Raw genomic sequence first — 26,887 nt, 5'->3', positions numbered from 1 at the left:
TGGTGAAGGAGGAAGAGCGCTCAGGTGTCAGGTCTTTGGGGCATGGCACTGGCTGTCATTGAGACATTATTGAGCACTAGTGATCTGAGGGTGCAAAGGAAGAAGAGCCCAGGAAGAGGGTGCTGAAAACAGGAGTGAGACCTTGAAAGGGTCAGTAGTGGCTGTTGGAGTATCTCTGCTCTGACTGTAGGTACAGCTTGTGATATATGCTAAAATCCCATGGTTAGCCATGACTTTACTCATTTTGGTTGAACATCCACTGCTTCCCCAGAGGAATTTCCCATCCACACCTGACCCAATGAAAGAAGAATAAGGGTTACTTTAATGAAGACACCACATGAGAGTAAATCCTTTAAACAAGACAGAGCCAGAGGGGATGTGTCTATCAGGGACCATTAAGCCAGAAGCCCTGGATGGACCTTGCCATTCCAAAGTCCCTTTGGTGGTAGTTGCCAGGGGCTGAAGAGGGTAAAACCCCCAAACCACAGCAAGGTTTGATGATGAGCTAAAATTTATGATTTTTCACCATAAACAAATTATTTTATCTTTTAACCTCTTTCAAAAGAAACTTAATGAAACTGGTTTAGCACTAATTACATTTTCACATTTTCTTAGGAAATTAGAGCTGATTTTTCACTATGTTCCTTGAAATCCTGATAGCAATTCTTTTATTGGCCTGACACTACATTTTCTTACCAAAAGCCATATTTCGGTGGTTTCCAAAACCAATAATTTCAATAGAAAGCACTAATGAAAAATCATAGAAAAGGTGCCAGTTTCAAAGCATATGAAATGCGTAAAAAAATGTATGTCTTTATTTTTATTTTTTTTCCTCATATGGATTTATTTCCATGTCCAACCAAATTTTGATCATCTAATAATGATGTTTTCTTGAGAGGAAAGAAACCCCAAGCTGACCACAGCAACACAGCTTGCAGTTTTAGCTGATGCAAATCAGCCCATCTCCAGAGGGGCTACACTCTATGTAGCACAGAGGGATTATTTAGCTGTGTGTGTTTATGTAGCGTCTTCACACCCCTCCATTTGTTCCTGAAACCAGTAGCAGCACTCCTGCCCAAACCAACAGGGCTGCAATTGTATGGCGAAGAGCAAAAAACCCTGTGGAGATAGAGAGAATATCATAAGCAAATAAAAAATGGAAGTTGAAAGGTGAGTTTTGCGGAGAGGAAGTGACTCATGGGTTGGGAATGAGGGATGGGGTCTTGGGGAGCCTCAGCAGCTCGAGCTTCAGTGACCCCCGACTGTGAGGAGTCATGGAGAGGACAGAGGAGAGGCCAAGCACGGAGCAATGAAATGAACAGTTGGGTCCAGGGAGAGCTATGAAACCCTGGAAGACAAGCTCATGGCGGTCATGCAGAAAGGGGAGGAATATCCAGCCTTTCCAGACTGTCTCTGCTGTTTATTCTTCCTTGGCTTTGATCGGGGGCTGTGTGAGACATGACAAGGCAGAGACCTGAGGGAAACCAGTAAAGCTGGAGCATCTACAGCAATGGTTTAAAGCTGTGCTCAAGCTCCTGACTCCACATCTGCTGTGCTGTATAGGGAAAGGGCAGCAGTATTTCCCCAGCCACTGTAGCATAAAGGAATGTGGTAGTATATTTTAAATAGTTTGGATATCCTTGAATGAACCCCCCAACCTCCTCCTGCAAAAGCCACCAGAACCCAGCCAAGCCATCAAGTGTCTGCAACCAGTGTGTTTTGGGGAAGGATGCATGGATGCCACAGCAGTGCACAAGTATTGCATCAGGACATGCAAGTGTGGGGGTGAGGCAGGGACCTGGTCCCCTTCCCACCACCCTCCAGTAAATCTGTGTCTGTGTGTAGAGACGCTTGGTGTATTGCATCTGGTTGTAAAAAAAGCTATTTGGACGCTGGCTGTGCCTTAGCAAATGGTGCCTGAAATAACACAAAGAAGACCTCAAGCCTGTAAAGTGGGGAGGCTTGTGAGTTGGAGAGCTTCTTGCCAAGGTGCTGCAGTGGCAGCTTGAAAAGAAGCTGTGCGCTCACTTCTCCACCTGCCCTAACCCCATATCCTGCTGTCTGCACCCTTCTCTCCTGCCCTACATGGGTTAATGCTCCCAGGGCATGTTCACAGCTCTGAGATCAGGCAGAGGGCGAGTGCCCACAGACATCCTTGGTCTCCCCTGACTTTGGTCTCCCCTGACTTTGGCAACACTGAGCTGTTTTGGCTTCATTAGAGCCTGATTTGCATGGTAGGGAAATAATTGGCTCTCAATAACTTAGTCTGGGCGTGGTTTTCAGAGGTACGCAGTGCTTGCAAGGGAGTTGTGGAGCAAAGTGTTTTTTTATACTGTTATAGGGGAAGGACAACACATATATATATATATATATATAAGTAGTAGACACCTGCTTTTGCAGGCAAAGTTTTTTATTTCACCTCATTGTAATGAAAACAGATTTTAGCTTTAGCACCACTTAGTGTCATTTAATTTCTGAACATCCCGGATACACCTTCGTCATTCATGGTTTGGCTGGAGTATTTCTATCGGCAAAGCAAGCTGGAGATGCTGCTTTCTCAGGAGAATGCAGCATTACCTGGAAACCCTGTTGGTGCCTGTGCTGCCTTGTACCAGGACACAAGAAAGATTTGATTCAAGGTCTGTTCCCCAGGGTTATGCAGCCTCAAGGAGGTAGAGCTGAAGAAGACCCCATTGATCTCTTGGTCCTTCTACCTTCATATGCGATCATTGTTTCTGAGGGCTGAAGAGGCAGAGCTCTGTTACTGGGAACATGAACTTATTTGGTGAGCTGTTGCTGCATGGGGATGCTCTATATCCCAGTTTCTAGCACAGACCCTGAAAAGCACAGTTTTTAATGATCCTTTCTAGGTGGAAAGCCCCAGCAATACCACACAGAGCCTACCAAAGCCCTGGCAGGGCTCCTGCCTCCATGGAGCAGTTTCCATGCTAGCATCCAGAAGGCTTATGGCCAACCTAGTTTAAACGCAGCATGTGGCAGAGCTCAGCTCAGTGGAGACGAGAGTCAATCAAGGTATGTTTGATGCTTCCCATCTCTTCTGATCAATCTTCAGCACTCATGAACTAAAATTAAGCTTTTGAACTGTAACAGGGGAATTTCTCTCCTACTTTCATAGGCCAGCACTTGGATGAGGCTCAGCAGCAGTTTTAGTGTGGATTCTACTGGGCATAATACTGGAGACTTTGATTGTAGGAGTTGGCTTGGAGTCCTCTATTTCTTGAACGCTATTGAGACAAACATCCTGGCCAAGGAATCCGTGCAGGCACCCTCTAACTTTGAGGCAGTAACATGGGCCAACTATTGCTGTGAAGCGCTGAACAACGTGCTGGCATCCAGCCTGGCTTTGCCTTTAATATGCATAAGGCAGTACATGACATTGATGTGGGCCATGCACTTGAAGAAGAACACTTAAAGAACCCAAACCCTACAGAGCAGTGCTGCTCTAGAGCCAGGGCAGGGATGCTCCTGATGCTGTCCATCATACATTGGTGACCACCTTCTGTGTATGTTTTAGCCCCATCTCTTCATAACAAGCCCCTCCCTGTCCTGACAAGCTCCACCCAAAGACACCTCTCCTATAAATCACCCTCCAGTTGGAGCAGGCTTTTCTCTACAGTTGAAGGTGCTGAGCATGGGGAGAGGATGGAAGAGTGTGCTTTGCTTGGAGAGGAAGAATAGGAAAGCTAGGTTAGTGGCCAGCTCTCTGCGAGTATTTCGTCTGCTTGTCCTCCAATTAGGCCAGCAATATCATTCTGCTGTTAGAAAATAATCTCTGTGACATTCACCAGCGATGGATTTGTTGGTTGTAAAGTTAAAGAGGCTTTGGGCTTAGGGAGCCTGACCTTGGATCTAGCTCTTCTGAGCTTGTGAGTGCAGGCTGGTGTTTTAGCTGGGAAGCAGAAACTTTTGAGCTAGTAAGTAACAATAAACAAGCTTAATGTTGGTTTGTTATGCATCTCTTAGAAGAGGTTTAAATGTGGAGCCCTGTTTGTAGAGAGAGAGACAGGTTAATACTGAGTAAAGGAAGCTGGTTGAATGCTTTTTTAATGTTATTTTGGAAAACCTGGAGTTTTTTTGTGGGAGAGAAAAATGTGTCACTCACTTTCAGAAGCTATTTTTAATGGTTTGCTTTTTTTTTTAAGCATGAGCTGAATTTTTGGTGAATAACTGCTATTTCCTCTTCTGCCTTACTAAAATGGTAGGTGGAAGATAAAGGAGGTCGGAGAGGGGAAAAAAAAACAGTGTAAAAGGATTAGACTCCCCTAGTCTTTTTGATAAAAGTATTTGCAAAATAGCTTTTCAAGAGTAAACATTGCTCCTTCTTGAAGTTTATGGGATGCAAACAGTGGTATTGTGGAAGAATGCGCCTTTCACTTTTTGAAACAAAGCTTAGCAAAATATCTGTAATACGACTGGAGGGTCTTAAACTGAGTTTACCTGCATGCTCAGAAGTCTTTCTATTGCATTCTAGAACCTCAGAAATATGGGGTTTTCTTTTTCTTCCTTCCCCCCCCCCCCAAACCTGTCTGTGCTGTATGTCAATGATGAAGTAATTGCAGTCTGGATAAAGCTTTTTAGTGCTGAGCATGAAAAAATAAGCAATGGGAATGGAGCTACTCTGTTTCTCCCCTTGGAGGAGGAAGACTCTTGTGCCCCAGTTGCCATAGTGTCAGTCAGAACTGATTTGCAAATGAAGGGGCTGGAACTCCAGCATGAGCCTATTGCTGCTCCAGGAGTTCATCCCCTAATGTTCTCTGTTCTTTTGTCTGCTTTCTTACTCAGGGGTATGGCCAGGTGCCAGCAATGTGACAGCAAGGGGTGAGCACTGCCAGCAGATCCATTTTGGGCTTAGCTATGGGTATCCCCAGTGAAAAGTGTTAGCTAATAAAGTCTGCCTGGAGTGTCAGCCTCCATCTCCAGGAGGAGACTTCAGCTGGGATGTCATTTGAGAAAGGGAAGAACCTGCCCTGTATTATTCTACTTCTCTACAAGGTGATTTTGGTTGCAGCTTTTAAGCCTCTATTTCCATGGCAGTCCATGTTCCACGTACCCACCAGGGCTTGGTTTAGAAAGATGCTGGTCACAAGCATCATTGAATGGTTGGGGTCTCTGGGGAGGAGCAGGTCTTGGGCAGCTAGTGATGGGTCTCTGCTTTGTCTTCTGCCCAGGCTCCCTGGGGTGTTGGCAGTTGGGATCAGTGATCAACAGGACAGCAGTGCCTAGCTGTAACCCAGACCTGGATTGCAAGGTAAAGACACAGGGACATGTTTTATTCCAAAAGAAGAGAAGAAGCTCCACCAGCTATGCCAGGCAGCCAGCTTGATGTCTTGCCCTTGTGTGTCTCCATCCATCATGGGCTCAGAGGTGAGAAATATCTACTATACTCAGAGAGATAAATCTAAAGGTGAAGCTGATTGTTGTCATGTATTTATTGCTATTGCTCTGTTGTACCCATGTGGAGCTTTATCCTCTTCATATCTCTCCTCAGTTCTCCTGTGGTGCTTCAAGAATTCATTCTGGCTAAGTTCTTTGCAGTGCTGTTGAGGGCAGCTTTGGTTGATGTACAGGGCTCTTCCTCTAGGTTTGAGGACTGAGATGAAACGTGGATGGGGTTACTTTTATTTATATTGTCAAAGGGAAGGTTAAAAAGTTGTTTTGATGTATGTTTTGTGTTAAAATGAAAATTTTTTTTCTATTCAAATGAAACATTATTGGAATGTGAAATTTTTTGCTGCAAAGAAATGTTTGTTTTATTACATTGTGTGAACCTTTAGAAACAGTGTTTGGAGTCTCCTGAGGATAAGGGACTGGATGTATTTGTGTTGCCTGCTAAATTGTCCCATGTAGTAATGCAGGCTGGTGGGATAGGAGAAGGTCACCTGCATTGAGATTTCATAGTGGGCAAACTTAGTGAGAAATATATGTGACTCTGTGATTTGCTTGTAAAGAGTCTGGAGTGGCAGTAGTACTGTGTAACTGTGTGAAACTGCTTTTGAGGTCTGATTTTTGTTTTGCTTATCCAGCCATATTATTTTAGGACAGATGTGGTGGTTTGCTACAGGTGCTACTGGGGTGGTGGATGAGTGGTGAAGGAGATCAGGCGTAGGCGGGGGTGTAATCAAACACTAATTCAGCAAACCAGGCCTTTTGGCTCTGTGAAACCATGTTGAAAATATTTATTTTCCTCTTGGGAAAGGATGTGTTTGCAACATCTGGGATTTCTGGGAATTCCCCCTTCTGGATGGGCTTAGGCACAAGTAGAGCAGGAGCTGTGCTCATCTAATGTGCCTGTCCATGCAGCATTAGCTGGAGACTTCACTGGGTAATCCTTGCATCTGGCACAAAGTCCTGGGGCTGAGCAGTGTCTAATGGCACAGGAAGAAAACCAGATTCAAACTGAAGCTACTAAATGCTGGGGAATGCATCTTGTTAACTTCATGCTCTGATGAGGTTTCCTAGCATGTTCTCACTCAGCTGTTTGCCCAGGTTTGTGGGCATTGGGCATCTTGTTTGGTAAGGAATGGAGATGTCAGTGGGACTCAAGCAGGCCTTGAAGAAATCTGGGGATGGTTTCATTCCCACACCCCTTCTGGGTGATTTGCCTCTTTGACTGTGGCAGCCTGGTTCAGCTTTAGATCCAGTTTTGGATGGTTTTGGGCCTTACTTAAGCCTGTGTAATATTTTATTCTACATATAAAATTATTCCTCATGTGTAAGCATGTTTTATGTTAGTACAGAGACACCAATCCTAACAAATCCCTTTTTCTTTAGCAATTAAAATACAGATTACAATCCTCACTGCTTGGGTGAAAAACTTTCTGCAGATAATTCTTGACCCTGCTTATGTGTTAATGTCTGTTACCCATCTTTGTCACAATCAAAGACCTTCACTACAACAGCTGAAACCAGATTGTCAAAAATGTTAAGAGTGGTATGTTTGACCTGGGGTTAATTATATGTGTCAGTGATATTTAAGTGGTAGACATGGGGAGATGTGTCAAAGATTGAGTTTTGCTGGGTAAAGATTCAGTAGCAAAACAGGACGTGGCTTTTATAAAGAGAATCCAGTCTCTGGCAACATCAGCTCCAGATCCTGGAAGCCAGAGCCCACAAATATGGGCACTACTCAAGTTTGCTTTGATGCAGGAAGGCAGCATTAGATCAGGTATTATAGGGGTAGTGGAGGGCCACTGGTCACCAATCTGGTGTACTTGGCTTTGCAGCAGAAGAGCTGAGATGGTGCCTTTTACTTGGGCAGGATGTCTTCTGTTGGGAATGAGAGCAGCTGCATCACAATCTCTTGACCAGGTCTCTGACATGTGAGCTCTGGATTGTATCCTGGTAATATGCAGCTTAAGTGGCAAGGCAGTTTTTGACCCATTTCCTGAAATGTAAGAAAATTCTGCTTTAATGAAGAAAACCAAGATTTTTTCTGAGCAAAGAATCCAATGAAACTTGTCTTGCAATCTTAATTTTTCATATGTTCTTGTCCAAAATGGTTTCTCATTTCTCTGATCTAGTGCTTCTCTGGGCAGCAGCAGGCACAAGATTCATCCAGTTCTCAGCTGTTTGTAGTGTTTAGCTGGTTTATTTCCATGTTCATAGAGTAGTTTAACTGCCTTTGTTTCCTTTGCATTGAGAGACACAAGTGAGGTTTCCTTTATTTTACTCTTTTGTTTCTGCCCCTTCCTCAGCCAATTCACAGCAGTTTTGGTCTAAGCTCGGTAAAGACTAGCCAAGGGGCAGAAAAATTGGAAGAATGGGTTCAACATTTTTAGGAGAATGGAGAAATCAACACCATCATTGCATCAGTGTCTTTACAGTTAGCTCATGTTAAGAGAACAAAGTTAAGTATTGACATCTCAAAGAAGCTATGACTTTGTTAGTATTTAGGTTGCCATCACCAGGAGAAAATGTACTAATTCATATCCTTGGTGTGGGTGAACAAAAATAGTACCTGGATACCAGACCTGTATTCGAAGTAGGATTAGTGAGGCGTAAGCTGCAAAGAGAAATCATGTAATCTTAGTCTTTGGTCTTAAAACAAGAAGGAATGTTCTCTTAGATGTCCTGTTCAGTTGGAAATTACTGGGCTCAATGCAGGAGTAACTGGGTTAAGTTCTGTTCTAGATCTTTAGTTACTTTGGAGGGTCTTGCCTGCCCTGTCATGTCTCCAAGATGCAGCACACAAACCAGAAGACTTTACAGTAACTTCTCATGTGGGGCATGTTCCTGAAGTGGCTGATCTAATAATCTGCATGTGTTAGCAACCCAAAAAACAGACTTCAGGGAAATAACAGGGCTGTGCCTGCCTGGAAGAAGTGAATTTGTAGTTGCTGGGACCAGTACTGATTTATGTATGAGGGTCTCTTCCTGCTGGAGTAATGGCAGGTTTGAAACCAAGCTGGATTAGAAGTCAGCTGTGATGAGTGTTTCCTTCTTGGGTTTCCTTTTAGATTACTTGTCTCAGATTTTGCCTCATTCTGTAGGCTCTTCACATCTGATTTTGTAAGTCAATAATGAAGCTTGCAAGAAAAGGTGTATCAGGAGAAGGAACATGCTGTACAAGCCTAACATGCTGTACAAGCCTATTTCTTGCATTATTTCTAACTCTCCTGTGGTCCTCTGGCAATTGTTGGTCAACAGATAGACTATGTAGCTGCTCCAGTGTCAAAGCTTGCTTATAGGTTGAGCAGGACCTTTCATTAAGCACACCATTGGTTCCAGTGAGGTAGGTGTTTACCCCACGTTTCCTCTGCACACTAGATATAGCTTAAAGTTCTCCTAGCTGCCTTGTGACCACAAATTCCTCCAAAAATATGGAACAGGACAACTTTCTGGCTGCCTGGAAACCTTGCTGAGATTTTCTGTACAAGGGGGAACAACACAACTTCAACAGAGAAGTCAATTATAGCAATGGAAACTTCTTCTTTAAGACTTTGATGTGAGGCTGGTATTGCTTTTCACGAGGACAGAAGTGTCAGGAATGCCACTTTTAATGAAAAATGTTTTAATGGCAAATACTTTCCACAATGTAATGGTTATTCTTGGGTTTGTCTGGTGACTGTTGAACCTCTGTATTTCTTTGCAGAGTTATATGTAATATGGTTTGGCTCTGCCTTTTCACTCTTGCTCAAGCGCAGTCCTGGTCTAGGTAGGGAAGTCAGGGGAACTGAATATGATAATGTATTTTGTCTGTTACTTGTATTGAAGTTCTGTATGAAGTAAGATAGTTCTGAACCTTGGACTAATGGATATTTACTTCTGCTACCCTGATGCCTGTAAAATCATAGGCCTTATTCTAATATCTATCTTAAACTCCATCCAGCTTGAACTATTCCTGATCAATATGGGTTTAAACATGTGAGAATTCTCCTCAGAACTGATCCTATAGGCTGATTATTAGGGAAGGACTGCTCTGGATGTCAGTGGTAAGTATCATCTCACACAGATACAATCCTAAAGCAGGTATGTGGCAGCAGTTTTCTCTGTAATGACAGTTTTTTGAGGATAAGGAGACAAAAATTTTTATATAGCTGAGATTTCTCCATCTGTTCTTATCCTGTTCCATCTCTGGACAGTCTGAACTCTGCTTTAGCTTCTGTGGTGCCAGACTTGCTAAGCTCCCCCTCTTCTCTGGAAATCTCCACAACTAAGACAGTGCTATTGACATCTCTATGACTAAGGACAGCTTATGCTCACTGGGAAGGTGTGAAGCAAGTGGCCAGGCTGGGTTATGGCATCGGATTGCCACTGGCACTAATAAAAGGACTGGTAATCTAGTCATGTTTTTGACTACCGAAGCAATTTCTATGGCCTTAATGGTATGGAGTGGAGGAGGGGATGGGAATGGAGTAGGGATTGGTCACAAATTCACCTGTAAACCTGTGAAATAAAAGAAGCCATGAGCTTTGCAGGTCACTATGATCTTTTCTTTGGATCTCATGGAGTGGTACAGTCAGCATCTGGATACTGTGGCCAGAGCTGACACAACTCCTCCAGCACCATGCTGTGCCCTGGCAGAGACCTGCATTTACTACACCAGAGGTAATAACAAGTGGGACTCTGCCATCTGATGCCATCATGGCCATGAGTACAAGTGGGCTACAAGGGGATTAGATATAGCCACAAATGACAAGCTCATCCATGGCTGTTGATCATGGAAATCTTTGCTTCATAGGAAATTGTTCAGAGAGAGGTTCTGTATTTGAATGGACCTTTGCTTTTAAGTGTTGGGGCACCTGAAGTCTGGATCCTGCTACAGCACTGAGGCAGCTCCATTTTGGCAAAGCTGAGACCTCATCCTACAGGTGGATAGCTAAATTTCTCGTGTCTGCATCTCCTGAAGATCCAGTAGATGTGTTTCAGGTGTGTCTAAGACCATTCTAATAGCATTGAGTTCAGCACTGAGTATGGTCTCTCAAGGAGGTTGAGCTGTTCTCTTCCGAGCATGTTTAAATGTGTGCGAGAGACTTGAGGTTTTGGTGGCCTAAGGCTTCTACTTCCAGTGCTACTTTTCCATGTTATCTAGCCACTCTTGGATGCAAAATAAAACTTTAGAACCGGCGTTCAGCACTCTTCAGATCAAAGACCAAACCTGGTCCCTGCTTGCTTTTCTCTTTTGGACCATCTAAGTTGATTGTGGTAACATGGTTGAAGGGAATCCCTTCATCTCTTGAGGGTGTGGATGAAGAGTACAGGCTACAATATCTTCTGGCTTTGTTGCTTTCCAGGTGAGGGTGCTTGTCACCAGGTTCAAGATCCTTGGGATGCTTCCCTTTCTGCTGAGCCTTGGAAGGAAGAAGTTGAATATCTGTGTGCAAAGAATTATGTTAAGTTCCTACCACAGGAACAAATTTCTGGTGAATCCCAGTTTCTGAAGCCCTAGTGGAGGCCTGTTGTGACAGAAGCCTCTGCTTACTGCCTGAAAAGTAACACTCAGCAACATGAGTTATGGAGCCTTTTCTAGCACCCATAAATCTTGGAAGAGAATCAGTCTTCAACCATGTACCCATTCAGGCTAATATCACTTCTTGCAGCTGGAATTAATCATGTCATTAGGCAAACAACAGGGGTTCATTAGGACCAAAGGTGACTTTAATTTAATTGAAATATAACTTGGCAAGTAAAGAGGTGATCCAGTTCACAACACCTAATGGGAGGTCTGGGTTATATATGGAAAAGTTAATGGCCGTAAAAATATCCAAACAACATATTTGTGCACGTGTTCCAGTAAAAGTCCGAGCCAACTACTTTTTAATGGTTTGGGTTTTCAAATGTATATATTAATGTTCTTAAAATAAGAGTAAGTCTATATGCACACACAGCATAGAAATATGAGGTGGGTGGGGGTGTGAGGGAGGGGAACCTCATGGTCAGGACAGCATCAGTGGAAGCCACTGTTCTCCTTGTGCTGGAGAAGGCCACTGAACTCCTTTGTTCCCCAAAGCATGTGTCTGTGTAATGGCTGTTACAGTCTTGCCCTTAGTGGTTGAGGAATAAAGGTTCTTACCTGCTTCTTGTGGTATTATGGGTAATGGTGCTATACAAATGTACCTGAAAAGGATGTTTTTGGTTTTTGGCAGTTTCATGTATTTGGATTTCAGACAGCTAAATGACCATGTGAAATAAATGAAAAGCCTTCTAATAATGATATTGGCATTCCCTTGTGAATGACCACCCACAGCCCCCCAAATCATATTCAAATACTAATTAAATTGGGCAGCCTGTAAATCAGTGCAGCAACACAGCCCTTTTAACCTCCCCTCTCTCCTGCAGAACAGGCACTCCCATTTCTGCATAAACACTGCCTTGTAAATGGACTCCTACATAAAATATTATTTATATTTTAGTAGGTAAATATATGACAGTATGCACACATCGGTGGGCTGTGACATCATAGGACCAGCCTGCAGAGTATGTAGCTTTATACCTATTTTATTCCCTAGGCTGTTTTTCATGGAGAAGGGGCCATCTACATGGGCATGCGATGTGTATATCCAGTGTTGAATGTGAATCTGTACTTTGAAACAGACTGTTGGAAATAAAACTGCAAATCCACTTTATTTTTCCATCCCCTTAATTCCTTGTGCATCCTGGTGAAAGGGCTCATGGTGGAACATCATAGAATCATAGAATAGTTAGAGTTGGAAAGGACCTTAAGATCATCAAGTTCCAACCCCCCTGCCATGGGCAGGGACACCTCACACTAAACCATGTCACCCAAGGCCTCGTCCAACCTGGCCTTGAACACTGCCAGGGATGGAGCATTCACAACCTCCCTGGGCAACCCATTCCAGTGCCTCACCACCCTCACAGTAAAGAACTTCCTCCTTATATCCAATCTAAACTTCCCCTGTTTAAGTTTTAACCCGTTACCCCTTGTCCTGTCACTACAGTCCCTAATGAAGAGTCCCTCTCCAGCATCCCTATAGGCCCCCACTCAGATACTGGCAGGTCTCCCCGCAGCCTTCTCTTCTCCAGGCTGAACAGCCCCAACTTTCCCAGCCCGTCTTCATACGGGAGGTGCTCCAGTCTCCTGATCATCCTCGTGGCCCTTCTCTGGACTTGTTCCAACAGTTCCATGTCCTTTTTATGTTGAGGACACCAGAACTGCACACAATACTCCAGGTGAGGTCTCACAAGAGCAGAGTAGAGGGGCAGGATCACCTCCTTTGCCCTGCTGGTCAAGCTCCTTTTGATGCAGCCCAGGATACGGTTGGCTTTCTGGGCTGCGAGCGCACACTGCAGCCAGCTCATGTTCATTTTCTCATCAACCAACACCCCCAAGTCCTTCTCTGCAGGGCTGCTCTGAATCTCTTCTCTGCCCAACCTGTAGCTGTGCCTGGGATTGCTCCGACCCAGGTGTACCTTGCACTTGGCATGGTTAAACTTCATGAGGTTGGCATCAGCCCACCTCACAAGCGTGTCAAGGTCCCTCTGGATGGCATTCCTTCCCTCCAGCGTATCAACTGAACCACACAGCTTGGTGTCATTGGCAAACTTGCTGAGGGCGCACTCCATCCCACTGTCCATGTCAACGACGAAGATGTTGAACAAGACCGGTCCCAAGACCGATCCCTGAGGGACCCCACTCGTTACTGGTCTCCAGCTGGACATTGAGCCATTGACCACAACTCTTTGTATGCGGCCATCCAGCCAGTTCTTTATCCACTGAGTGGTCCATCCATCAAATTGATGTCTCTCCAATTTAGAGACAAGGATGTTGTGTGGGACAGTGTTGAACGCTTTGTGCAAGTCCAGGTAGATGACATCATCTTGAAATTGATTTCACAGGGAATTGGTCAGTGCCTGTAGCGTGATGTTTGTGAAAGCTTGTGAGTGCTTGATACTTCAGTGCTCAGATTGAGAGAGTAGGGGAAAGTAAAGAGCCTCGAGTAACAGCAAATTATGAGTGAATAATGAAAGAACATTTATGTATTGAAAGTAAAGAAAATGGTGAGGAGGGCAGGGTGAAAAAAAGCAAGGTAGATTTCAAGTAAAGAAAAGGTTCATGTCAGAGACTCAGGAGGTCTTTTTTGAATGGCTTGCTTGGTGTTACCACTTTGTACAGGTCACTTGGGATGTTTCTGTGCTGAAAGAGGGACTTGTATGAGGCTCTTGGCGAGCACACTAGTGGGTGCCGGATAGGAATGTATCTCCTGAGACTGACATATGGTTTTGCTTAGACAGTGCCTCTTGGGGTTTGCTCTGTCTTTGTGGCCTGTGTGCCTGTTTCTCGTTTCAGCAGTTTCTCTGGTGGCTTTATCTCTATGTCCTTTGGGTTTTGGACCACTGGAAAGAAGACAATATTTTCACCAACTGACTTAAGCCTTCAGCAGGGCTCACCTTGTAGTCAAGCTGGCTTTAAGCATTTCCTTTTTAGTAAAGCAGCTGTTTCGGAAGCTTAGTGAAACCCACAGCTTGGGAGGAGAAAAACTATAACGCGAGAGAGTGGCAAATGACAAACTGCTGCCGCAAACAAGGATGGTGGACTTCCAAGGCACAAGGGGAGGAGTGTGATTGAACGTTAATAGTGAACCCTTTTCATTAGCTCTACAGCAAATGAGAGATAAGAGCAGAAATGATTGCCAGTCTCTGGTTTCAGCACAGAAATATGACTGCCAGACACTACCTCCCTGTGTTGGAGATGTCTCCAAAGGGATCTCCCCAAAAGGGGGAGCTTTTAGCCCACCATATGGCATGTCCCCCACTGGCTGTCTCACTGTTTCACTGTGTTGGAGACCCTGTTGGACAGAAGGGATGCGTTGCACCTTGCAGTTACCCCTGAAACACAGCTGTCCTCTCTGTTACGTGGGGAAGTGAGGTGTGAAAGTAGCCACACTTCACCAAGGAAACCATGGCTTGAATTGTTTCTTATCAGAGCTTTCCTACCCCCTAAGATGTGGAAAATTCTCCCCCCCCCCAGAGGAGGTCACTTGCCTTCTGTTTCTGCAGGGGAAGAGCAGCACAGGGAGGTGAAATGATTTTTTAGAGGTCCCTGTTGGGGCTTGCAGCAGATCCCACACTGACAGCTCTTCCCACTCCTCCTCCTCCTGACATCTGCTAATATCCCTGCCTGTATGGTGCTTCAAAAGGCCAGAATGCCAGAAGATGTGTTTGTTTTTAGCTGGTAATGGCATATTTGACCTTCCCCAGCACTTCTGGCACCTGGTGTCTTGACTAGTTTTGCATGTGTGATCCTGCATCTGCAAAGCCACCTTAAAGACTTGGCTTTAGATAGCTGTCAGTCACTGCCTGGGAGCAGGGTGTTGTCACATATACTAGCCTCCTGCTGCCTATGCCAGCTCTGGCCCTTGTACCCCTCTGCTGGCTGATGCTCAGCAAAACCCACCTTTGCAGCATGCTGACCCTATACTAAGGCCTTGTTTTATGGCAAAGGGGTGCAAGTAGAATAGCTGTGCAAAACCTCTGTGGTGGATATATCTAAGCACTGAGGTGGCCTGATGTTGGCTTGGTGCCCTTCAGGTTGGCCAAGAAGCCAGGCAGAATGGAATTGAAGCCAGCTGATCCTTTTTAGAAACTTCCTTGAAGAAATCTAGGCTGGGCTCAGACCTATTCCCCTCCACCAGAGTTCCTTGGTGCCTTGCATGAAAGCATGGCTCTCTGCTGCCACTACTCTGATTCCCTGCAGCCTCCTGGGCTAAACTGCTGTGGCTTTTCCTGCTTTGTTGGGAACAGGAGGCTGTGAGAGGCACCACAGCCACAGGCAGGGATAGGGTGGGCAGTGGTTTGAACATGATGCTGGGATGACAAATGTACCCTGACTTCTCCATCCCTTCATCCTCAGCTTTCTCGCAAGTGATGGTGGTTGCAAACTTGCTGTTGTCCAGACCTGGGGGCTTTCTGGGGATACTTAAGGGTATCGAGCTCAAGCTTAAGCTCTTACATGCTGGGGGCTGAACATGTCTCTCCTAACCCTTCTCTTGCTCCCTGGTGTAGACTTGCTAGTCAATGTGCAAAGCCAGCGGCGCAGGCGAAAAACAAAGAGTTGATGGGGCTCAGTATACTCTTGTGAGCTTCTGTGCAAAGAAGCATTTGTCAGAAGGTAAATTAAGTAAACTAGCTCCTAATTAGTCTACACAAAGGATCTAATGCTATAAATGTGGAGTGAGCACTATAAATTCAGCCTGTAGCTCACTGCACAGTAATTTCCCTGCATAGACAAGCCTCAAGTCACAATTCATTATGGCTCTGCTACATAGACCCTCCGACATTGTGCCTCCCCTTTACTGAGGGCAGATTGTCAAGCTGTGACCCTGCCTTAGTTAATTAACCTTCAAATGGGATTTATTTTCCCTTAGTTACTTGTGCGTGCACACATTTGGTAATAATGACTGTCCGCTTCCCTCGCATTTGCTAAAAGGGGAGTAAGTCATTTGTTAGTATTTTACCAGGGGTAAAAAAATAAAATGAAATAAAAAGCAGGCCTCAACTTTCATGGAAAATTGATAGCTTTATGCCAGAAAGAGACAGTTCCATCAGCGCCACTTCTTCAGCTGTCTGCAAATATTCGAAACCCTGAGATATTTAATGTTTTTCAGATGGCGATAAATCTGCAATAGCGTGTCTTTGCTCGAGCTTAGTGAGAGATGAAGTGAGATAGGAGAAAACGCATGAGCCGCTATGGGAGAGGTATTGCTGCTGGTCACACTTCTGCTGATGTCCGGACAGGTTTTCAGGACCTTGCATGCACCAGCTGGCTTCTCTTCACCAGGGAGAAGCGAGCTTCCAGTTCATTTCCCATCCAGTTGTGAGCTAAATGTTTGCTTTTTCTTTTTGCCTTCTCCCCTCCCTTTATATTATTTTTGCAATCTGACATTAAAAATATGAACCTACAGCTGGGGAAGGAGAAATGTCACTGGCTGAAAGCAATTCTATCTTGCATCTGGCAAGCCTGAGACCTCGCTCGGGGTTTGTTTGTTTAACCTTTTGTTTGCTGTGCAGAACCTCTGTGGCAAGTTGCAGAATGTGGTTTGGTTGCAGATGCGTTGGTGTTTTTAAGGAGGAAATAATAGCATCTCCATGTGTTTTGCTTGCAGCATTGCCTCTGCCTAGGGTAAGCTTTGGATATCTTTCCCTGTTACTCTGATGCACCTGATGTACCCTGGGGTTGGTCCATAGGGAGACGGGTGGTCTGGAGGGAAGGCTGTGGGATCAGCAGGGACCTTGAGGGCAGGTATGCTGGGCAGGAATGGAGGCTCATCTGCACCATATGCATCACCTGGACAAGGACGAGTGGGAGTAGGAGGAGCTTCTGGTTGGCTTTCCAGGCGCTGGGGCTGTGGATGTCTCACAAGCAGAGCAGCAAGCTGACAAGCTGTGGTAATATGGGACAGGTGGTGTGAATGCAAGGTGCAGATGCTTAACTGAGTGGATTGCCATCATCCTACTGAAATATGCCTGCAGCATAGCCTGATAGCACTGGAACAGGAGGAGGCCTGAATGTTTTCTGATTTATTTTCATTTTGAATGATTATTGCAGAAAGTGCTGTTTTAATCAAATCAAAGAGCAGTCTGGTTCTCTGAACACCAAGTGAAGAGGTGGTGGGTGATGTCAGTGTGGTTGTGTGGCTGTAAAACCCTTGCATGGAATGACAGAGGGATGAGGCTGTATCTCGGTTTGGGTTTCTTGCTTTCAGCCTGCCATGGCTAAATCAAATCCCCCTACCGCAGCTGCGATTCACTGATGGTTTTTGTCCAAGTGTCTGTTCATGAAGTTTTAAAGAGACAGAAACACCTCAGCAATTTGATTTTGGCAAACAGCTGTGAGCCAAGCGTGGAACAACAACAAAAAAAATCCCTGTAAAAATCGGGGAAAATGCCTGCGAATTTCCACACATTTCACAGAGGCGGTGTGGTCTCCAAGGCAGCAGGGTGGTCTGGATGCCTTAGCACTGGCGTAGAAAACAGGCACTCCTGTGCTTGAATGCCAGCTCTGCCACTGATGTGCCATTGAGCCTTGGCGCAGGCACTTGACCTTTCCATGTCTCGGTGGTTCTTCTTTTCCCTTTCCCCTTATTTTACTTAAACATGAGAATTGGTGGCCCCAAACCTGGGTGATGGCCAGCCTGGGCTTGGCACGGCCAGGGAAGGTGGGGCAAAGGTGGCTATGTTCCCAGGTTTCAAGGGCGGCCAGGGACTGGAGATGTTCCAGGAATAAAAAGTGTCTTTGACCTTGATGGAGGCCCTGATCCCGTAGCACAAGCTGTTATTGCTTAGCTGCCTCCCACCTCCCCGCTATTCTCAAGTACCCTGGAGAAGTGAAGATGTTTTTCCAGGAGTTCGGGATGTCAAATGGGACTTTATTAGCACCCGGGCAGTCTGGTTTTGGCAAAGCCCATGCAGTCTCCACACCCTGCTTTTACATATTCATGCTTATCCAAAATGTTCTCTTCTGGGCTGGGCTTTCCCAGGCTTCATCTCTGGTCTCTGAGCTTGTGGACTGGGGGAGGGGAGGGAAACCCTTTTGAAAGAGTGAAATTTGGGCAGAGCTGCAACAGCTAAAATGGCCAAATGCTGCCCTTAAAGATGTGGTGAAGAGGGAAGAGTTGTGGGGAGGTACAGGGGCTTGTTGGGCTGTGAGTTTGGGGATAGGGACGGGAAAGGGACCCAGACATCCTGGGTAGCTACCCTCTCCTGCCTGTCCTCTTACTGACCATCCTGATCCCTATGCTGTTGAATGAATGGAAAAGCTCCAATAGGAATTGATTCAGGCCTTAAATTTTGAGTGCTCTGAGGATGTCCAGAGACTGCTGCCAAGTTCAGTGAAGCTTGTGAAATGCTGAGTTTAGTTACTGTCACTTTTTTATCTTCTGGCATTTCAAGAACAGGCTTAGGAGTTTAGGTGAAATGAACAGGGAGGAATAAGAATAATTGGTAGAGCAGGTGTGCCAAAGCTGAGGATATTCTCCAGCTGCCACTTGCTTTGATAAGCTTAATATTTGCTTCTCCTGTTCATTGTCTTGCTGGTGACCACGGATGCAATCTGCAGGCTGGTAGCTGAGAGGGACCTTCTGTACTTATCCTGTTTCAGCCTGTGAGCATCCCTGAGCAGAGAGCTGCTGAGCTCCTGAACCTGTGATTTCCCAGGGCTATTCTGGTCCTGCTCACCAGGTTGTAAGTGTGCTACCATCCCCTGTGCAACCTCCAGGTACTTCCTTACACCTCAGCAGGCTTTTCTCTGAGGAAGATTGTGCTAAGCATCTCTGTGAGAGGCAATTGTAAATTGGAGCCCCTGCAGGGGAGCTCAAGCTTGCATCCAGGGTTGTCTTGGTGAAACAGGACCTAAGGGATGTGGTATGCTCTCTGTCTTTCTCTCTTCTCCTGGGTTTACAGTCATTAATAACTACTGTAGAGCAAACAGGATGCCTAATGTTGTCAAGTTAACACTGATCTTTTGACTGAGACCATCTGAAGTGGAAGAACTGGTATCATTTAAGGCTTCAGCCCTTTTTTTCTTGTATGGGTTTTATTCTAGACTTGAGCTGAATAACAAGGAGAGAAAATTAACAGGGACCTAGCCACAAGTCAGGCTTCTTTACTGCAGTGCTAGCTCCTGCCAGGTCTCTGCTAAATGTGAATAACTGGAGAGCTACCTAGAAGAATCGTCAATGAATGCTCCATGTAGTTCTTTTGGAAGCAAATATTATTTTCTTTCTTAGATCCACACAGGTATTTTTGTTTGTTCTGCATAATTGACTTAAGATGATACACAATTAATTCATCTTAATGTTAAGAAAGTGTTCTTAAGGTAACCATGGAAAGCTCTTGCTTGTTGGATTTGAAGTATAAGCTGCATGATTTGAATTTTAATAATCATTCTTGCTCAGCAAAAATGCCTTTCTCTGAGGAATCCAGCCTTGTGTTCCAACTAATGCACTTACTCCTGGCAATTGATGTTTTCTTGTAGCTGGCAGTTCTAGGGTAGTCAAGCAAAAAGCAGTAGTGAAGTATTCCTTTACTTGATACTGTTTTCACAGGCTATCATACAATGCTTTTACTGGCATTTTATGATATATTATCAAAAGCAATGGGAATAGAAATATTTCTGCCCAGGGCTGAAATTATTCTAATATGTTTTGTAGTGTTGTCCATACTTTTTCTGTAATTTCTTTGCATCCAGATCCAGCAAAGCACTTAAACAAAGCACTACAAGAATTTTTTGACAATCCATTTCCCTCCTTCTATTCCCCTAACCCATGTTTGGAAATCGCAGTTTTAGTAAAAAAAAAAAAATAAAAAAAAATTTAAATTTTAAAGGAAACTTCCTGTGTTCCCTGTGATTCCTGTGAGGAACGACTCCTCCCAGCAGCTCTTTGGTTGGGACATGGTGGTGGCTACAGACTTTGCTGTAAGAGGTACAGGGTTTGGTCCAAAGGATCCTATACCACTGGGAGCAGAGCAGTCAGGAGGCTGTCCAGTGGGTAGGACTGGGGGAATCTGGCTCTTGCAAACCTTGTTTTGGGCTGTTCAGGTTTTCCTGAAGACTTCAGAAGTGGGTTGAGTGAGGTTGTAATGCCAAGTCCTCTGCCCTTCTATGGGGTGTAAAAGGTGATGCTCCAGGTGTGCTTTGATAAGCATTGGGTTCTCCTCACACACAGCTATGGTGCCACCTTGGCTTTCTCAGCAGTGGTCCTGCTGCTCTCCACCATGGGATGCTCTACAGTGCCTATAGACCAGTGCCTGAGACTTCCACGGGGCTAGGACCTGCTTGTTGGCCCCTTTGAAGAGCAGTCAAGGTCTGATGTGTCTTTCTTCCTGTAGCCTTGCTGCTCTACACTGTTTGTTGCAGAAAGAAATTCCAAAAGACAAAAAGCATTCTTGAGATGAGGAAATGACCAGAGCTTCAGCTCTTCTGCATAAGCATGTGTTTAGTTTTCATTCCTGGGAGTGCTCCTCCTGGGATCCACTGCTTTGGGGTCCAATTCACATCACCTTTTGCAGCAGCCTTTAATTCAATCAGTAGGTGTTTGCACCTCATCTTCACCATGCTTGAAACTGGTCGGTAAAAAATGTATTTGTGTACTTGTAGCACCTCTCATTTCCCTTGGGTATAGGGGAAACTCTGCTATCAGTCTCCTAGGCCCTTTGCCCATTTTTGCCTGATGTTAGTTGTTGAGCTACAGGAGCTCCCTTCCTACACAAGAGTCATCAAGTGCCAATGCTATGGGAAAATGGGTTGGGATGGGAAATACATGGGTTTGATTCTGGCTTTTAAATGAGTGACTGAGCCTGGTAGCACTGCTGGAGGACCAGGAGCCTTGTGCTGGAGAGCCAAAGACACAACTTCTACCTGAAAGCCTGTCCCACAGCGCTGGACAGCCTCTTCACTACCTCATGGAGCTGCAGTGATGTTTCCTTTGTTATAAATGAACTCCTTGGCTTCTTGTGCACATCCAAGTGAAGCAGAGGCAGGGCCATGCATATATTTTGACAAGTTTAATTAACATACCATAACTTCTTAAGTGCTATGACAATGTTCTGTGATCATAGGTCTTGAGAGACACGTTTAATGCTTTGGAGCAAACTAGTTTCTGGCCTGAAGTGTAAACTCAGAGGAGTCACACCATTGATGGATTTGGCCCCATGAGTTCAGCGGCTCCAGCAGGCTGTTTGCTAGAGTCAAGCTCTGGCAAATGATTGACTCTGAGCTCAGTTGGAAAAGCTTGTGAAATGAAATCACAGTGCTTTGCCCATTAGGCTTGGGATGAAAAGCGAGCCTTAGAGCTGCCAGTGGTTCATATTTCATGTGCAGAGATTTACTTGTATTAGTTAAGATTGCGATGAGTTTGAGAAAGAAAGAGAGAGAGACAATTTGTAAGCCAACGCAGAAATAATACTTCCCTATAGTAAGTGTATAATGAGAACTGTTGCTTTTATTGGATTGAATAATTTTAGATTGTTTAAGATAAATAGGTTCTGAATTGTGAACTGTATCACTGATAACTGACCTCCTATGTTATTTTTACATCACTTCTTATGTGTTAACATCCTGAGTTTGCTTCTGAGACTTTCTTTCCTATTCCTCTGCTCTTTTCCTTTCACACCTCTTTCCTTAATCTTTCCTGCTCTGGCTTTGGAAGCCTATTGGCTTTTAAAGACCATCTAATATTTGTCATAGACAGCATATGCTTTGCTGTCTCTAGATATAATTACAGTATACGCAAGCAAATCTGAGCTGGTTTTAATCAGCAAGCAATGTAACATCAAAGAGCCTTATAGAGATTTGCCCATGCTGTGGTTTGCGGCACCTACACTGGTCACTTTAGAAGTATCTTTCATTGCTTGTGTTTTCATGGTAGCTCAGGTCTCTTGCCAGTTAGATCCTGTAGAAAGAGCAAATTCATGTGCAATGCTGAGTCTGGCACAAGGACCTCACCGCAGTTGCATACCACAGTCCTGCCTATTTACTGACAGATTTCCCTGTAACTTGAAAGCTTTGGCTTTCAGATTCAGTGGTTGAGGTCAAGAATTTAGTTAAACTCTGAAGAAGGCTGCCCATCTTCTGGGTATGGAATCACTGCCCTTCCAGAGCAAGTGAGCTTTCTCACAGGAAGAAAGGGAGGATATTTCAGCTGATTTCATGTTCTTTGGCTTTGGGTCTTGCTTCCTCTTTGGTTTAGGATTCTTTTTTCCCATGCTCTGCATTTGGAGACTTCCAGAGCAAGCTACTGATCCTGCCAGTTTCTTTGGGAAACTGCCGATGTCTCAAAGCAGTGAAACAGATGCTGGGCTTGGGCAGGTGATTTAGGGTCCATTGCCCAAGACATCAGGGGCTGGGGATCTGATTGTTTAAATGGGAAGAGGAGCTATCTGCTTTCTGAACATCTTCTAATGCTCCCCACAGAGCACCTTTCGATATTGTTCACTCTTAACAGCTCTGGAAATGGTGATGCAGTATGGTTTATTATTTACCTATGCTTCCAGTGGACTTGGGAGCAGATAAGAACAGGAAAAGCCCAATGAACAGGTCAGCCCTGCTCTATCACCCTTCCTATGTAGTTATGATCTGTCTTACCCAGCTTACTGTATGTAAGCAGAAATGGCTAAGGAATGCCAAAGGCAATAAACAAATGTGGCGATCCAGAGGTTATATGGAATTTTAGAATAAGAGGTAGATGTATTTATATCTACATAATGTATGTTCTTATTTTGAATTTCACTGGTGCTTTTGTGTGTGGAAGAATTAATCTATATTTATAATGAATGTACTTGTGGTAGACACATACATGGAGCATTAAGAGACCAGATTTAATTTACAGCAGATACCAAACTGGTTCTTTAGAAAAAGATATACTGAAACTGTTGAAAGTCTGTTGGAGGCTTTCTGACAGAAAGCTGGGATTTCAACCAAAGGGATTCAGTTTCCTGGGTAATTTCTGCTTTTCATCAGATTCTGATCATATAGTGTAGCTCTCCACAGACCTCCATTGTTCATCTACACTGGTCAAGCATGGAATATTTTTTGCCCCAATACTTTTTGCCAGAATGTCTGTTTATAGGTAAAGGAAAGGAAAGTTGATTATTTTTACCACCTCTCCCTTTTCTCCATTTGTGTGTGTACAGCTTCTATAACACATCTTGTTAGGCTAGGGTGTCTCAAGGCAGGCTCATTCCTATGCTGAATAACCACATCAAGTGTGAGGAACACAGTAGTGTCCCTCTCGCATGTAACTCTAGGCCTCTCCAAGGCTTTTGGGAGCAGTTAAGAAGCAATCAGCTGTTGGATAAAGAGGCCAGGAAACATGGGAATAAAACTGGCTTTAATAGTGGTTGGAGGGGCAAAGACATGTACTGCCAGACCTGTTCCACCGCACTGCCTTGTGCCTGCTGTCAGCATGCACATCTGCACGGTGTGTACTGTGATGCTGTGTGGGGATAAGGCATCAGGTTCCTGCCACCTGTCTTCAACATAGTCCAGGTGGTAGGAGGCAGCAAGATGCCAGGCTTGATTTCAGCATTGTGGGATCATGGGGTGGCAGCAGGAAGCGCTGTGCTGCTGACTGCTCATGTCCTGGGAGCACAGGAACAAGGAGTGCTGCCAGCCAGCAAGCTGCTGCTGATGGGTGAGGACAGCGGAGCTGCTGTCCTCAGGCATGAGGGACCAGGGTGTTACAAGACAGAGACTGTGATCACTTGTGTTTGGGTCACACTTCTTAGGTCTGGGTGGCTCCTGAGCAGTTTGCATCCCATTGCTGGAGTTGCAGGTGCTTCCTGGGATGTGGGGAATATCCTTTGCTCAATCTGAATCTGGAGGTAGGATGGGCCCCTGAAGACATCCCTGGGGTGTTTTAGGTTTAGCTCCTCACTAGGAATATTTCATTCACATGTACTGCAGGCTATCTTCAGGAAAAGGCAGGAGTTTGTGGTGCAGGTTGCTCCAAACCCAGAGATGTTGCCTTTGCCCCTTGCTTTACAAATGTTTTTTTCACTTGTTCTGTTGTGACTGCTGAACTGCCTCTATTTAAAGACTAAAATGAGGGAGATAAAATGTTCATAATTTTAATTAAAACAAAGTTTGTTTTATTTCATTAGCTAGCTGTGTTATTTCAGGGCTTGACAGTAAAGTTATATGTTACCCTGTGGGTACTTCTAATTGTGTTACAGGGTTTCTTGTTCGCCCTGTCCAAAACAGTTCAACTCCTGTGCTGAGCTCTATTCTCCTGTAGGCTGGAACCAGCACAGCTAATGAAAAACACTCCAGTAATAACAGGGGGCTCTCAAGGGCTCCAGATAATTGGGGAAAGGTACTATTAACTCTACTGGAAGGCAAGCCAGCGGAGCTTTAAGAGCCTACTGCTAAAGATACCAAGAAATACGGCCTTTGGAGGTAAGATAAGAATGTGGGAAGTGGTCAAAGTAAATCAACAGAACTAGGGAAAAGACCCAATAAATGTCAATGTAGGGACATGTCAGACCAAGGCAGCCCCAGGCATATGAGGTAAGGTCTTCTTCGGCCACTCTGTCTAGAGAGGTGTATTCCCAGTGGTGCAGCTTGTCAGAGACCAGTGGGAAAATGTCATGCTCCAGGTGGGAACCTGGGACTGTTAATTTTCTAGGTGCAGGAATAGTTACTTCTCCATCCTGGGTCTATGTGGACCATTCCTGGACACATGGTCCCTCTGCCTCTGGCAGGATAAACATGATACACTTTGAAAAGAGAGATAGAAACCCAAAGGAAAGCTGCTGGGGGTCATGCTCCCTGCACACAAAGTCTTCTCCCATTCATTAGGAATTACAGATTTGCTCAAATCCCCAGCTGTAAATCCTGGTATCTTGTGCAGCATGAGCCCAGGGTGGCTGTAAAATGCTTTTGCAGGGGAACCTGAATAGAGAATTACAGCGATTTAGAGGTGTTTTATCTGCTGTTCCTGGTATAACTGCAACTGCTGCTGCTGAAGTTTTGGTGTCTGGAATTTATTTGCTCCAGCAGAGAGGGTGCAAAGGGAGAGGTGTGACAGTTTAATTCTTCTCTTGTGTTGCTTGCATGGCTTTAATGTTTTCAAGAAAATATTTAATAGGCATTTAAGGCAAAATGAATCATGTGGAATGGAAGGGTGTTTTGAGGATAGTGGTGAAGCAGAATGGAGAACACTTAGATTCAGTTCCCTACTTTAACCCAGAGATCAGGCCTGCAGAAGGTAGAGAGGTGCCTGATTTCCAGTTATCCAGCTAAGTACCTCTGGCTAAATAGGTTCAACTTCTTTATGCCTCTTTTTCTCACCTATTGTGAGGTGTTATCTTAAGCTTGGGTATTATATAAGCTGTTTTGCTAATTTTCCTCAGAGTTTCTCTTGTTGGTTGCGTTATAGGCTTACATCATTTTGTAAAAATATGAACTTCTAATTTGTTTCATCCAGTGCTTGGGTTTCCAAGAGGATTGTACTGTGCTTAACCTTCAGTATGTTATTGTTTTAGTAGTTTTGTCCAATATGAATAACACCTTATACCATAACATCCTCGGTGGATGTGGGAAGACGTTGTAGAAAGAACTGAAAAGGGTTCCAGGAAAGTCAAGCTGTACGGCTTGTTTGATTTCTCTGTTTAGCCTCTTAGAGTAGCCAGAGTAGGGGGAATAAAAACATTGCAAAGGATACATTGCTGGATAAAAGTTATTCTGTTTCCAAGTCCTGTCAACATTAATAACTCGCATCTCTTCAACAGTGCTCTGAGCTGTCAATAAGAAACAGGAATGAACCAAGATAAAACCGATCTGTCAGAAAGCAGATTGCATCGGAAAGATAATAGAATCAAATTAATTTATGGTGCGGAGTTTTCACAACAGACAACAAAGCGATGCTGGAAACCACAGTCCAATGTAATCCCTTTGAAGAAACATTGTACTTATTACAGCTGTGATAATTACAAATGTTTGGTTTAAAAAGCTGTGTTGCAGTCGTCGGGGGGGGGGAGAAAACCCTGGGCTATTTATGGCATCCAGTTTTTAAAGATGGGAGCTAAAGAAAATAAGCCTGTAGACATATGAGCTGAGGCTTAGTGTTTCCATCTTCATTTAAGAAGGGGTGGTTAGAAAATAGACCTGCCAGCCTGAAGACAGCTTGTACGTGTCAACAGTTTGCTGGGCTCATGAAAGTTTTGGTTCCTGTTTAAGATGGAATAGTCAAAATAACCTGTTCCCATTGATAAGGAGTTCTGATTCAATAGTGCCAGGAAGTTTAACCCTGTCACTCTCCTCAAGGTTAAAGTGCATTAAAACAAATCGTTCCATTTGCAATGTCCATTTTGATTTGGAATAGCATGATTTCAAACTCTATTTGATCTGGAATGCTTCACTTAAAACTGGAAAGTGAAACCTTACATTTGGACAAGATGCTTCTAGTTTTCCTGAAGTAGCTTTCCTTCCCAGAATTTGATGGTTTCTCTTGTTTGGAGAATGGGAGGAGGAAGAGACTCCCTGAATTTAAAAAAAAAAAAAAATCCTAGAAAGAACTTCTTATAATGCAAAATTAGGATTATACCTGTACTCCTAGTTTGGTTTTCCTATTAGATAATGCACACGAAGCTTCAAATCTCCCATGGTTTAAGATCTCCCTTTATTACTCCCTGTGATCCTGCTTTTCCTTTCCCAGTCTGTGACCCTGGATAAGGCACAGCTATAGGGCACACTTTGGAGTGGGGACAAGTTGGTGCTGCCCAGTATGACTGGGGGGAGAGGGGGAGGTGGGGTCTATGCCTCTCACTTTTGTTAGTCCTGGTCTCACCTTCACAAACCTGACCTAAGAATGATCTATGTTATGTGGGTTGCAGAATGAACTTGGTAATATAGTCCTTTTCTCATCCCTGAACCAAAGCAAGCGAACAACTACATCCGGCTGGATGTGCC

At 44.5% G+C, this 26,887-nt stretch overlaps 1 long non-coding RNA gene across 4 annotated transcripts in view; it reads left to right on the top strand.

Moving 5' to 3' along the window:
• Nucleotides 1-3,634: 3,634 nt before the first annotated feature.
• The window catches only part of LOC133268353 (uncharacterized), a 238,216-nt gene continuing 214,963 nt past the window's right edge, over nt 3,635-26,887 (top strand). For 2 of the 4 annotated variants that reach the window (XR_009743053.1, XR_009743052.1), the window contains exons 1-3: nt 3,635-3,708; nt 5,190-5,385; nt 6,322-6,507. This is a non-coding gene — a long non-coding RNA (uncharacterized LOC133268353). Of the gene's footprint in view, nt 3,709-5,189; nt 5,386-6,321; nt 7,268-25,707; nt 26,208-26,887 lie in introns of those variants that run through there. The other 2 variants (XR_009743054.1, XR_009743051.1) reach the window with 2 other exon arrangements.

Source organism: Pezoporus flaviventris, unplaced genomic scaffold (assembly GCF_033815535.1).
Source record: "Pezoporus flaviventris isolate CSIRO_AGI_PZ_B2104156 unplaced genomic scaffold, CSIRO_AGI_Pfla_v1 ptg000013l, whole genome shotgun sequence".
NCBI classification, from domain to species: domain Eukaryota; kingdom Metazoa; phylum Chordata; class Aves; order Psittaciformes; family Psittacidae; genus Pezoporus; species Pezoporus flaviventris.
The sequence above is the reverse complement of the archived record's forward strand: the minus strand, read 5'-3'. Positions and strand labels throughout refer to the sequence as shown.